Raw genomic sequence first — 15,091 nt, 5'->3', positions numbered from 1 at the left:
TGCCTGTTAATCACCTACAGAGGGGCGGTGGTGGAGCAAGAAACTGTGGTCGCAGCTGCGCGGTGTCGGATTACGGTACTCGATGTTGTACAAAAGCAGAGGGAGAAGCCATCGTCGGCTTCGCGCGAGGTCTGGCCTGCTGGCTGAAGTGTTTGCCGCTGAGGGGGAGAGCCACAGGGCGCCGCACCGAACGGAAAAAAACAGAGCCAACTTCCCTGGCAACCTTCAAAGAGGGAGGACCTGTGTTGCTCGCTCCTTTCGATTCCGTGCTCTCCTCTCGTCGCCGCATTTCGCCTCAAGCTCTCGGCGCGTACGGACGCGTGCGCGGCTCGCTCCGACGAGTACGCGCGCGCTCGCCGCGCCGCTCGCTTCCCGGCCATACTCCTCGACTCCGCGCTGCCTCGGAAGCCTCCCCTGTGCTGGTGTCGAGTTGCGCGTGTGTTGTGTGAGTGCCGCCGGGCCCCTGTGTGCCCCTCTGTGGATTTCCACCTAGATTAACCAACGAGAACACCACCACTCGGATTTTCACCGTGGTCGTCCGCTGTGGAAGCGCAATGCCGGCGGCCCCTTCGGGGTCGTGCCAGGCTTTCGGCTGCATGGTCCCGCCTTGCCGCTGGGACCTACTCATTGCCCCACCTGGTTTCTCATTGGACCGCGCTCTTACCCTACCTTCGCTAATAAGGTAAGCCTGTAGCGAACTAATCTGCAGTTTCAGGCGCTTTTCCTTTCTGAAAAATTTTCCAGTTCTTGTTGCTATGGAGCAACACACCCCTAGCCGCGAGCCGCGGCGGTCCCCAAGCGGAACCCCTCCGCCGCTGTGCTCGCAGCCTCACCTGAGATCCGGGTTCCCTTCGTGCCGATCTCCAGTGCCATGTCCGGGGCCAACTTGAGGCCTTTTATGACAGCCTCCGGTTGCTGACCGCCCTCTCCATTGTAGAGCTCAGTCGCGACCCTGTCACCCCTCCTGCCTCAGGGCCTCCCCCGCCCCTTGTCTCTTCATCCAAACCACCACCTGGTAGCCGCAGCCCATCTCCCCCTGTGACACGGTTCCGAGCGGCGGAATTTCTCAAGGATGCTGCCTAACAGAACCCACCTCCCAAGCCTCAGCGCAAGGTAAATGCTAGGCGCAAACAGTGCAAGGTCACCGAATATGCCACTGCTGCTGCCCAGTCGTCCGACTTCAGCCGGACACCTTCCATCTTGTTCTCCACCGGTCAGCCAGAGGTGTCTCGCCAGGCCCTCAAAGCTGTCATATCAGGTGAGAGCAATAACTCATCTGCAACCATCTTCCCAGCTGGAGAAGACTTTGCAACGCAACTAAAGGCTCTCGATGATGTGCTCGCAACAGCGAACCGTCTTCGCCAGTCTCGGCCCTCCGGGCCTTCGCAGCGGTACCCTTCCCATCCGGCGAGCACCCTGCTCACTACCCAAAGTGAGGTACCACTGCATAACTCTTTTGCCCCCTTAGCAGAGGATCCTGTAAATCAGGATTCCGTGATGTCCGCTGCCCTGCCACCCTTTGATTCACCTCCTGAGGTTCCCTGGTTCAAGTCCTCTGGTTCACCTCCGAGTCATGCTAACATCTCGACCTCGGAACAAAAGCCTTCTCACTCTGAATATCCGGCTCCTGATCACAATCGGGGTACCGGTGGCTGGACTACCATCACGCAACGAACCAACCGCCCCAAGGTGGTTCGTGTGTCCACAGTGCTTTTCACCCCTCGTGAGAAGAGCACTTCTTTTAGGGAGACCATCAAGGAACATATGAGTGCCTACCTATATGGCCAGCCAGGTGTCATCAGGGTCTGGATTAACCGGAAGCGTAACATCGTTGCTGCAGATGTTTCTTCGCGGGAAGCCCGAGACCACCTCCTGTCCTTCAAGTCCTTTCTCTCCATTCCCGTTCGCGCATTCGAGGCCTCACGCATGGACTTCCATGTGGGTACCATTTTCGCCATCGATCGAGAAGTTCCGGAACAAGACATCGCAGAGGGCATTGAGGCGGACGTCGAGATACTCGGAGTTCGTCGACGAGGTCATCCTGTCTCCGTCCGCTTTGCTGCCCCCCCACCTGACCATGTCTTCATTAATGAAATGAAGTTCTTTGTTTGCCCACTCAAAGCACGTCCCCTCCAGTGCACCCGTTGTGGAGCCTTTAACCATGTCGCCGCCGCTTGCGCCAGGCCTGACCGCTGCTCCACCTGCGGCGGATCACACCTCACTTGAGAGTGCACTTCTTGCACTCCCAAGTGCTTCCATTGCGGAGGTCGCCACCGGGCTGCTGACCCCTCGTGTCCCAAGTGGAGACACCGGCAGCAGCTGACCATGGCACTGCATTACTACAACACCAGAATACCGGCGCCAAGTGCTCAACAAGCTCCGCCCACTTCAGCCTACTGAGTCTGCCCAGTTTGACTCCTACTCAAAGGCCCTCCAGTCACGGAGCCCCAAGGCTCCCAGCGAACCAGCTAGGAGCTCCCTCAGCAACCTGTGGCAGTGGACTTCCATGCCACACTCACGTCTGTAACTGAAGCCCTGGGACTTGCTGTCCAAGCGCTCATGACTCAGCTCCCATCCAACTCTGGCGCTCGCCGATTGGGGGAAGCGGCTGCTCTCATTTCTGGGAGCCCTACTACTAGCCCTAGACGTAACCCTGTTTCCAGGAGACCGCGTGTCTTGCAGCGGAATACCAATTCCCTGCGAGTACGACACGCGGACCTCAGAAATCTAATCCTCTAGAACACTCTGGAATTTGATATCTTTGCCTTACAGGAGACCCGAGTCCCAGCGGAGAAACTCCGTCTACCAGGATTCACCGGGTACTCTGGCCGCTCAAGCTGTTCCAACCAGGACTGCAGTGATGCCCCCTACCTGGATCCTTCACATCCACAACACAGGCCCCGCACAGCCATCTATGTGAGGAGTGACATACCCCACACCCACACACTGATGGATGTTGCCCAACCTGACCTAGGACAACTGGAGATCTGTGCCGTGCGCATCCGTATGGGTGACCCGGACATTACTGTTGCTTCAGTGTATGTCTCTCCAGGAGTTCCCTGGGACCCCTCCTGCCTCATTGCCCCCCATTCCCTTCTTGGTAAGGATCTTCTTATCTGCGGGAATTTAAACTCCCACCACAGGGCATGGGGGCAACCAGTCTAGCACCATCCGAGGCAAAAAGCTCCTGGACGCAATCAATGCTGCTGGCCTGCACTTCCTACAGCCTACCTCCCCTACCTTCATTCGGCCAGGACGGTCCTCTTTCATCGACCTGGCTCTCATCTCTGATGCCTGCCACTATTCGTGGGCCAGAGCACCTGACTCTGGGCTCTGATCATTTTCCAATTTTTCTTAACCCCTTTTTGAGGGCTCGGAGGAGGGAAAAGCTCTACCCCACTACTAAATGGGCCGAGTTCAGAGAACGACTTAAAGACATTCCCCTTCCGGGTGATTTCCTGGATCTCCTTGGGCGTTGTGCCAAGAACTCCACAATCACCTGTGCAGTCCCACTCCATGCAACAGTCCCGGGCCTACGTGTACTTGGATTTAGGGCCTCAATACGAAGGGTTGAGCGAGTGGCCGAACGCGTCCACCATCCCGAACATTGGAAGGCCTACCGCAGGATCGATGCTTGCTGCCATCGTCAGGCCAACAGCTGTTCCCGGGGGAGCTGCACCAGCATTTGCCGGTGCATACAGTCAGCCAGACACTCCTCTGCTGCCTGGCGCATCCTCAAATCCCTTTTTCAGGTTGCCTCCAGTCGTCAACATGTCCTGGAAGCAGCCAGCGCAAGAGGCATTTCCTTTCAAGACTTGGCAGAGCAACTTGATGACTTCCTTGCCAAGTCAGTCAGTTGGACTTCCAATGGCAAATCCGCCTGCACCCCTCCGGGCTTCGCATTAACCACCAGCAGCTTTGGCACAGACAGTCTCTGCCCTCTACAATGATCCCATTGTCCTTCATGAACTTTATTGTGCCCTCAACCACTCGAAGCAGAAATCAGCTCTTGGCGCTGACGGACTTACACTCCAGATGCTCCGTAATCTTGATGCCCAGAGAAGACATGCCTCCTCGCTGTCTTCAACGACACATAGGAGAGCGGCATACTACCGGACAACTGGAGGAATGCCATCGTTATCCTCATCCATAACCTTGTAAGCCGGCTAAACAACTATCTTCCTACCGCCCTGTATCTTGCACCACCGCAGCCTGCAAGACCATGGAGTTCATTGCCCTGGAGCGGCTCACATGGATCGCCAGAGCAACTAACTTCCTTCCGAAGATGCAGACAGGATTTCGGAAGCACCGCCTTACTGCAGACTCTATTGTATACGTGGTCGCCACCCTTCAGAAAGCCAAATATGCGGGAGATGTCGTCCTGGTCCTTCTGGATGTCCAGTCTGCTTTTGACAATGTGCCCCATACCATCATTGAGCAGGCTCTGGATGACCTTGGAGTGACTGGGAAACTGCATCGCTTTGTCCCGGCATTCCTTTCAAATCGCTCCTTCCAAGTTCGAGTTGGGCAAACACTTAGCTCTCCTCGTCCTGTTACCTCTGGGGGTCCCCAAGGATCAGTCCTCAGCCCATGGCTGTTTAGCCTCGTCCTTGCTGGCATGCCGAACGTCGTTCAGCAGATCAGAATCCACAAGGTCTCCTGCTCCATCTATGCAGATGATATAGCCCTTTGGATCTGAGTTCCAAAGAGACGTATTGTCTCAGCAAGGAAGGCCATGCAATAGGCACTGGATGACGTCCAGCACTTCCTAGCATCCAAGGGATTGACCCTCTTGGCTACCAAGTCTAAGGCCCTGGTCTACCATCTCAGAGGAGTAAGGAGTTCCCCCCGATTTGCAACTTTGCATATCGACTCGAGTCATCCGTCTCAACACGATTTGAAGACTCTGGATTAGACAATTCCTTGGAGTCCCTCACTCTTCACAGATTCCTGCTGCCCTCGCGGAAGCCAGTATCTACCCTCTGTACCTTCTCTTCGCTCAGAGAAACTGACCCACATTGACCGTCTCAGCCATGCTCCAGATGATGCCTCACTATTAGCATGGCTGCACAGCAACTCCCATCCTCGTATGGGTAAGCTGTCAGCAGTGTACAAGGAAATGATTGATCCCGTTCCAGGTTTCTCAGTCCTACCCCCTCCGTCCAATCGACCCCCCATTCCTGTCTTTTTGGGTATGGACAGCCACACCAAGCGTCACACCCCTGCAGCGGCCTTCCAGCAGACAACTGCAGCTCTCCTTGAAGAGTGTAGAGGATCTACACTCCTGTTTACGGATGGCTCGGTTCGCCCCGCTACCTTCCAAGCAGCTGCTGCCATGACAGCACCGCAGCTAGACCAGTCTAGGTGCTGCCGCCTGTCATTGCCTGCCAGTTCAACAGCTGCTGAGCTTGCTGGTCTTCACTTAGCCGCACAGTTAATCGCTTCCAGTGTCCCTCCTGGACCTGTGAATGTTCTGTGTGACTCCAGATCTGCTCTTCAGCTGCTGACTATCCTCCACGGCATCAACCTCTCTGTGAACATTCTCCGAGCCCGACTCCTAGCCCTTCAGGACTCAGGGTATCAACTGGCCCTTCATTGTGTTCCAGGACATACCGGAGCCCGGGGCAATGAGGAGGCGGATGCCCTGGTCAAAGCGGCGCATGACAATGGCGCCCTGTCACTGAGGATGTCACACCTTTCGACTTTTCAAGACCCCTCTTGAGAAGGTTAGTAAAGTCGTTCCATCCAGACTGTCGTATTGCCGCTCGAGAACACCTCCAATGGCTTTAACAAACTTTCACGGAAGGACAAAGCCCTCATCCTACGACTTCGTATAGGCTGTACATGGACACCATCCCGCATATACGCCTGCGGCCGAGCTCCCAGCCCAGCCTGTTCCATTTGCGGCAACACTGGCACACTTGGGCACTTGCTCCTCGTCTGTCCAGCCTCTGCTGGCCATCGCCAGAAACTTCTGGCTGGCTACCAGAATCTTGGCCTCTCTGCTCATACGGAAGGGCAATTGCTCTTTCCGGCTCGGAACCAACTTTCTGCTCACCGGCTCCTCCTGATTTATCTGGAGGAGACCGGCCTCATCTCTATTCTGTAGGCCTGCATGGGCCTATAGTGCTTCGTGCGGCAACGGCGGCGTCAGTTATGGTGTCAGCTGCCTTCCCCTCCCTACCTCCCCCTAATTCCAAATTTCCCATCCCCCTGGTCGCCAAGAGTGATGCCACTAAGATGGCTAACATGAGACGTAACCAGTATCCCCCCTCCAAAAAAAATAAACCATAGTCACCACCACCACCAACTTGACTCTCAGCCGCGAGAGAACGACGGGTGGTCGCTTGTGAAATGGCGACGTGTGTTAAAATGTAGTGGCACACTTGCAAGAATCTGCGGGCGGGGCTTGGTGATGCAGTGCGGAAACTGTCACCTCGCGCTTTGCGATTGGCCCGTTCCGAAGATAAACCAATTCCCTGCCTAGGTACCTAAGGAGACCCAAGAGAAGAAAACCCGGTGTCTTAATCGGGAGAGCGCTTCCTTCTGAAATCTCTAAAGTGTACAGGTGTAAATAAACTACTTGTACTCCGCTAAAATGAAAGTTCCTCGTCTCCGCAGTTCTTCGACGCCTCGCCGGTCGACGCTACCCTCGGCTCCGGTCCTGTGCGTCCGGCTTCGCGACACTGGCTTCCTTACACCCTCAAATTGTTGAATCATTTGGAGCCTGGGAAACAACAGGACCACCAAACATACATACATACATGCATGCATGCATGCATACATACATACATACATACATACATACATACATACATACATACATACATACATACATACATACATACATACATACATACATACATACATACATACATACATACATACATACATACATACATACATACATACATACATACATACATACATACATACATCATGCACTCAAACACATACACACGCATCACTCAGATCAGCATGCGCACATCAGAAACACATACAGAAACCCCGCTGCGATGTAACAGTGGTTGCGCCAAATGATTTCGGGATGGAATCCTGGCCGCGGGAGTCATTTTTTGATGAAGACGAAAAGCTGGGTTCCAGTGGGCTTTGCGATCTCAGTTCCCGTTAAAGAATCATACGTGCCCGAATTTCTGACGTTCTCAAGAGCAGTCTCTCTCATAACCTGAGTCGCTTCGGGACGCTAAACCCCATCAACTAAACTAAACACGCATATACACATCCACTCCCATACCGACACGCACGCCATGCACACACACAAACACACAAACACCGACTGGCTTTCGCGCCGAAAGACAGCCATATCGCGGAAAAAAAAATATTTGAAAGGATTGCACAGACTGCCCCAGAGAAATACAAATATGAGCGGTGCTGCGGTACGTGATACAGACTTCCCCCTGTATAGCTTCTGCTAGCAACGCCAGTGCTCATGCCGAACAGTAAAGATTTCCATTCCTTCGCGCGTTCGTTGCAGTGCTTCTGCAAGTGTCGGATTGCCGGTATGGCATCACTTCTGCCGCGCGCCGTTCTTATAGGCATGTGACTTTCTCATGCATCTGACTGTCACGTGACCTTGCCAAGTGATACTGTCATAACCACGTGATGTTTTCATGCATCTTGTCTGTCATATTCCTTTGTCAATTGATACTGTTACAGTAACGTCATGTTTGTAATCCATCACTCACCTGTTTGTGTGGCCCATATTCTCACCCGTGACTCAACACTTTCGTGGCCACGAAAGTGCTTCGACTTTGATTCGTGGCCACGTAATTAAACTCTAAGTTTCCATAGATCGCAAGTGGTGTGCAGAAATGTATTGAAAAATAAGATGAAACCTTGCACGGATCCTATAAATCCTGTTTTCAGTTGCCTTAATTTAGACATTCCATTTTACTATTTTCAGTTTGATACCATAGAGATCCCTCAGGACACTTATAGTAGGAGCACTGGGATAGCATTCTCCAGCGCCTCAGCATGCTCATACTCCGTTTCATACATCAGGTGCAACGCAGCGAAAGCTACGCAAGTAGTCCGGAAGAAAAAACAAAGGAGTCGTATCACTACGCGCTAGTCTCGTGGCCAAGTAGTTTCTGAGGAACCGGGCTCTATTCCGAGCATAGACGTTTGCAATAACTTGCTTCGCGTGCCTGGACATCTTCGCAGTGCGGATATTAAAGAAAAAATCCACTGAGAAAAGGCAATCGAGATCGCTGCGCTGCGCAGTGCGGAGGGCACCTCTGGCAGGGTTGCGAGGCCGCGAAAACGCGATACGAAAGAAAACGACAAACAAAACATACAAATTTACCGAATCCGATCTTTTCTCCCTAAAAAAGGGGCTTTTTATGGAGTTGATGGCAAATGTAAGATGTATTAAGCTTACAGACAAAGCAGCTATTATTTCCTTTCGTCAGGAGCAGGCACTATTTTTCATCGCGGATGCGGGGAGTGCGAACAAGAGCTCTAGCTTTGACAGTGTTGCACTTGATGTATGAAACGGAGTATAAATACGTGTTCACAGCATTGTGACCCTAGAGCTGTACTGTGGAATATGCGCTCAACAATGACCGAATTCGACGCACTACATGCTCAGAATTGCTCTTCGCAGGAGGAGTGTTGTTCTGCATTCCGTTTATTCTTAGATCCAAATTTAACTGGCTTAAGTGCTAAATACCGTTCCTTCAGCAGAGATTCTGGCGGGGCGAGGGAGCGCGTCGAACGTTACGGGTGTCAGCTCATCACCAATGGGGATCAGTGTGTCTTACCATATGGGCCGAGGAGTTCACAAAGGATTTCGTCGGCATATACACAAGGCTTAGCCAAAACCGAATCGCTTCCTTGGGCGGCCTCTGTAAGACATCTTTGTCGGACAGCGGACAACGCCTCAGCGGTGCTGGCGAGGCGAGACCGGATAGAGGCTGTACTGAAGGGGGTGCAACTTTGCTATAGGAATTGTTCGATTCGCCTGATTGTAAATGGACACCTATCATGCCCCGTACCAATCAACTCTTCTGTGAAGCAAGCCTGTCCGATGTCTCCGCTGATTTTTGCTCTTTACTTGGAGCTACTTTGAGTGTTTTACATAACAGTAGCTTGCATGGCTTCCCTCTCCTTGGAAATGAGGTTAAATTGCTTGCATCTGCCGATGATCTTGCGTTTTTCTGCACTGACAAACCAAGCATAGAAAAAGTTATATCCAGCATAGAAGAATTTGGCATTGTTTCTGGTGCTCAGATGAATCCCTCCACGAGTTCCGGCCTTTGGTTTGGTTCGTGGGGCTCAACACCTCCCCTATATGCAGTATTTGAATGGTCATGTGTGCCCCCTAAATGTCTGGGCGTTCCACTGCATGCATTTAAGTCAAGTGGAAATTACTGAAAAGAGCGATTTCTAGTCGTCCAGTGTTATGCTAATACATTTGTCCCCCATCGGCCTTCAATCTTCGGTAGGGCTCTGGCCTGTAACATGTTTTTTGTCAACAAAAATGTATTACGTGCTTCAGGCCCTCCACTGTGCTAGACATTACATCCAGCGTTTTCACCGAATATTTTCGACTTTTATTTGGTCATCAAATTTTGAACTGATTCGACATGATAACATATTCAGACCTGTTTGTGCAGGGGGCTCGGCTTAGTGCATCTGTATGTAAAGCAGTTAGTTGCCCGTTTCTTCTTTTTTTCGTGATTGTTCACATCCGATTATTAAAGCATTCCTACAAGTTAATTTCATGAATCTGCTTCCCGACTTATTGGTTTCTTCAGATTTTACTGATCGCCCACAGTGACTAGGATTTATGCAGGAAGTTTATGTTTCTGTGAGGTTTTTGACAGCACTATTCTCGAATGAGTACTTATATTCTGTTTCGCGCAATATACTATACAAGGAATTGATAGCAATGCTTTTTCCGCCACCACTGTATCGTTCTTTATACTTTGGTCGTAAGGGTCATGCTGTGTCAAAGAGGGTGCGTAAAATGCAGATTTTTCTTTGCACGAAAACATTTTTATTTTAATTTTATACTGAAGCTCTACATGTTAGCACATGGCCCCATAGGAAAAATATATTTGTATCTTCTGTAAACTGCCGCCTGTGTGACGTGCCTGAAACAATTGAGCACTGTTTCATTAATTGCAAAGACGCAATTCTCTTTTGGGACGTGCTGTAAAGAACTCTAAAAAAAGACGTTGTTCTAAATTCGTACAGTGTGCGGTATCTTGCTGTTACACAATCTGATTACGAACCATATGACATGTTTTTCTTTATTGGACTTCATAGCTTGTGGAAGACACGCACGTTTAATCGCAACGCTGAACCCGTTGTTCCACCTAGCCTCCATTTTAGCAGAATATTGTCACGTCTCGGTAGAACGCCAAGGAGGGCCTAGCGATAGATCGTTTGAATGGTCGACCAGAATGAGTCTTGCGTTCATGCTTCTTTCTTTTCCAGGCTCGCGCTTGTCGTCTCAGATGTCATCTTTTGCGTCGTCTTCTATGCGTCATATGTCCCCCTCCTCAGGAAGCATCGTCTCGATGAGATCAGTCCGAGTTGTACGGCTTCATACGCACAACGTGGACGACATCTGCTTGTTGCTGGCGTCGCTTTGGTGTCGACACCTCGTCTGGCACCACCTCATAAGTGACGTCGGTTAAACGTCGCTGAAAAACATAGGGCCCGAAGTATCGCCGCAATAGTTTTTCGGAGAGCCCACGGCGGCGAATAGGCATCAAGACCGACACTTTGTGGCCAGGTTCGTACATGACATGTCGGTGTCTATTATTGTAGCGTCGTGCATCATGCTCTTGCTGATTTTTGATCCGCACACGCGCTAGTTGTCGAGCTTCCTCTGCACGCTGAGCGAATTACTCGGCGTCTTGATAGAGATCATCGGTGTCGGCATTCGGGAGCAACATTGCATCCAGCATAGTTGTTACTGGTCGCCCGTGAAGGAGGCTGAATGGTGTCGTACGAGTGGTGTCTTGGCGTGCCGTATTGTAGGCGAACGTGACGTAGGGAAGAATTTCGTCCCAATTCTTGTGGTTCACGTCAACGTACATGCAAAGCATGTCTGAGATGGTCTTATTAAGGCGATCCGTCAACCCATTGGTTTGGGGGTGATAGGCTGTAGTTTTACGATGACTGGTGCCACTGAGGCGGAGAATGCTCTCAAAAAGTTCGGCCGTAAATGCAGTTCCTCGCTCAGTTATAATAAGTGCCGGAGCGCCATGCCTCAGGACAATGTTCTCAACGAAGAACCTAGCTGCTTCGGCGGCGGTACCCCTTGGCAAAGCCTTGGGCTCCACGTAGCGGGTTAAATAATCGGTGGCGACAATTATCCATTTATTCCCGGCTGTGGACGTCGGAAATGGTCCCAGGAGGTCCATGCCGATTTGTTTAAAAGGTGTCGTTGGCACTTGAAGAGGGTGGAGTAGGCCAGCTGGTTTTACAGGGGGTAATTTACGGCGCTGGCAGTCTATGCACGTACGCACATAGTGTTTCACTGTCGCCGGCAGTTTTGGCCAGTAGTATCCATACTGTACTCTAGCCAAAGTGCGGGTGCAGCCTAGGTGACCGGCGGTTGGCTCGTCGTGACACGCTTGCAAAACTTCGCTGTGGGGAGCTGATGGGACGACGAGTAAATGACTGTTTTCCCCAGGGCGGAAGTTCTTGTAGAGTACGTTGTTGCGAATAAAGAACGAAGGTATTACTCGGGCGAAAATCTTAGGCATAACCGTAGTTCGCTTTTCCAAGAAATCAATAAGAAGGAGCAATTGCTGGTCCTCTCGCTGCTGTTGGGAAAGCGTTGCGTCATCTATGACACCTAAACAAGCAGTGTATTCATCGGTCATAATGGAAGGTTTGACCGGCGCTCGGGAAAGGCAATCAGCATCCGTGTGCTTCCTTCCAGATTTGTAAATAATGGCCATGTAAAATTCTTGTAATCGAAGGCTCCAACGCGCGAGTCTCCCTGAAGGGTCCTTTAGGTTCGTCAGCCAACAGAGTCGCTAACGACTTCAAAGGGGCGAGCATACAAATAAAGGCGGAACTTCATAACCGCCCATACCACTGCATGGCATTCTTTTTCGGTTGTCGAGTAGTTCGCTTCTGCTTTAGATAGGGTCCTGCTGGCGTAAGCAATTACTTTTTCCACACCATCCTGGCGCTGCACCAGCACAGCACCTAAGCCCACGTTGCTGGCATCCGTATGATGCAGTGTAGGGGCGTCGTCATCAAAGTGTGCCAGGACAGGTGGTGTCTGTAAACGCCTCCGCAGCTCATTAAAAGCTTGTTGCTAATCTTCACCCCAGCTAAAGACAGCGTTTTCACGCGTCAATGAAGTTAATGACCAGGCAATTCGTGAAAAGCCAGCAATAAACCGACCCAGGAAGCGCCGCAATGTCTTTTTGTCCGTAGGTGCTGGTAACTTGGCGACTGCGGAGAGCTTCTCAGGATCAGGCCAGACACCTTCTTGGCTAACGACGTGGCCTAAGAACTGCAGCTCCTCGTAACCGAAGTGGTACTTCTCGGGTTTTATGGTGAGGCCCGCAGATCGTATGGCCTGAAACACAGCTAGCAAACGACGTCACGGTAAGGATTTTGTCGAATCTGGCGAATCGAGTCATCCGTAATGATTCGATGTTTTGTCAAGGGCGTTTGGCCGACCAGCGATTCGGCAGCAAAGCAGTGCAGAAATTGATCTATGAGATCGAAAAGGCGGTCTCGTTCTGAAGAAGACAAATTTGGACTCACATCGACGATGGTTACGGGCGCCTTGCACATTGGCCATTCCTGTTGCAGTGAGAAGCAGTGCTGCGCATTTGGGATGCTGTCGAAAAAGGCCACAGTTGTGCCTTTAGGAATTTGCTGACGCTCGTCGCTGAAGTTTGTCAGCAGCACTTCGGTCTATCCATCGGTCAAGTTGACTAGCCCCCGAGCTATAGAAACAGCTCGGCTTAGTACCAGGATGACTGCCCTTTCGGCGATTCCATCGCCGGTATGCGCCACGTCGCACTTCACTTGAACAAGAGAGCATGATTGCGGAGGTAATATCACCGTCTCCTTGGCGACGCGTAAGGGCATCAGCGGTACTTCCGCATAACCAAGGTCTTCATGATTCTTTGTGAAGGCAATGACACTGTCCCGAATGCTGATTACAGCCCTATGAAGGCGCGAAGGTCCATGCCCAAGGTGAGGTCTTTGCAACAGTCAGGGAGAATAATGAAACTGCCAACTAACACCGCATTTCCTATTCCTACCCGGGCAGTGCACTTCCCTGTCGGTGCCAGTAGCTGACCCCCAGCACTTCTAATTACTGGCACAGTCCATTTGGTTCTTATTTTATGCAGCGTATCAGCCAGTTTCTGTCTAATAATTGTAAAATCCGCTCCGGTATCCACCAGAGCACGCACCTCCAGCCCGTCAATAGAAACAGCGAGGTCAGCACTAACAACTTCATCCGGGTTGCTCGTCTCTTTCGGCATTTGTGGCGGAAGTGCGGCAAGGTCGGCGCTGTCAGTTTCGTCGTTGGGGCTGCTGATCTGGGGCGGCATTTTCAGCGGTAGTGCGGCAATGTCAATGTTAATGTTAACAGCAGCGTCAGAAGCACATGTTGTCGGCGGTGGCGGCGGTGGTGAGGGGTTTGGCACTTTTCGACTGGTTGCAACCTCCCCTTGCGAGGTTGCGGCTGTTAGTTTCTCCGGTGAGGGCTCGGGGACCGCTGTCCGCTAACGTCAGCAATGCTACGACGCATCGGCGAAGGATAACGCTGTGGTGATCGGGAGAAGCGGCGGCGGAAGCCCGGGGATTTGGTTTGCCTGCTGACCGGAGGGTCGTCCTCGATTTGGGCAAAGTCGGCGTTGAAGTGTTGGCGAACAGAAGCAGGCGGAAAGGCTTGCCCCTCTTCGCGGTAGCGGCAGTACCGATACGCGTGGCCAGGTTGTCCGCAGTAGAAACAGAGTGGTCGGTTATCATAACTGCGCCACCTGTCAGTTCGACGTGGTTGAAAGCGCCTGGAAGGCGCCCACTGAGGTCCATGGAAGAATCGCGTCTCCTGACGGCTCGATGAGCTCGGTGAGGCATAGTCTGGAGGCGGGCGACGAACTACTGCGGCATAGCTCTCGTGTTGCGGCTCGTGGTAAGGTGCAGGAACGTCGGCCGTGAAGCTGACCGGTTGTGGAGCGTGGTATGGCTCCGAAATATCTGCCGCGTTGTCGACGGGGGGAGGCTGGTTACATGGTGCAGACGGTGATAAGGCATACCGAATTTCATTCCTGACGGCTTCCACGAGGGCCTGTGATGACTGAGCCTTCGTAGCCGTAATTCGCTGGAGCTCCTCAAGGACAATTTCTCTAATGAGGTCTTGAAGAGTGGTCCTATCGGTTGCATTCAGCGCCGCCGCAGTCGTCAAAGCGCAGTTAACGGGTCGGTTGTACTGGCGGCACCGGTCTTGTAGGGCTCGCTCTATAGCCGTAGCTTCCTTAACGAACTCTCTCACAGTTTTAGGTGGGTTGCGTACCAAGCCGGCAAACACCTGTTCTTTGACACCATGCATGAGATGCCGCAGCTTCATTGCCTCACTCATATGAGGGTCGGCACGGCGAAAAAGGCGAGCCTTGTCTTCCGCAAACATAGCCACAACCTCATTCGGCTTCTGGATGCGCACTTCAAGCAGGCGCAGCGCATTGTCTCGTCGGTCAGTTCTCGCGAAAGTGTCGACCAGCTGGCAGCGGAAGTCATTCCATGTGGATAAGCTGGCCTCGTGGTTTTCGAACTACGTTCTAGCATTATCCTGAAGGGCAAAATAAACATTACAAAGCTTCTGGTCTGCGCTCCACTGGTTGATTTTGGCCACTCGCTCAAACTGGTCGAGCCAGTCATCCACACCTTCAAACGCTTCCCTGCGAAAGCACTCTGGCACCTTGGTGTTCTGTAGAGTCACCGGCGTAGGATTGGGATTTGCCATGGCTTGGGAGGTCTGATGAACTTGGGCGTGTGAGGAGTCGTTCGGCAGATGGCTGTACTCCGGCGCTAGGCCTCGAAGGCGGCGGCTAGCAGGATGGACAGGCGTGTCGATGTT

This window comes from Amblyomma maculatum, unplaced genomic scaffold, assembly GCF_055883805.1.
Source record: "Amblyomma maculatum isolate TAMU_Amacu unplaced genomic scaffold, ASM5588380v1 scaffold_18, whole genome shotgun sequence".
Taxonomy (NCBI): Eukaryota; Metazoa; Arthropoda; class Arachnida; order Ixodida; family Ixodidae; genus Amblyomma; species Amblyomma maculatum.
Note: the sequence above shows the minus strand (reverse complement) of the source record.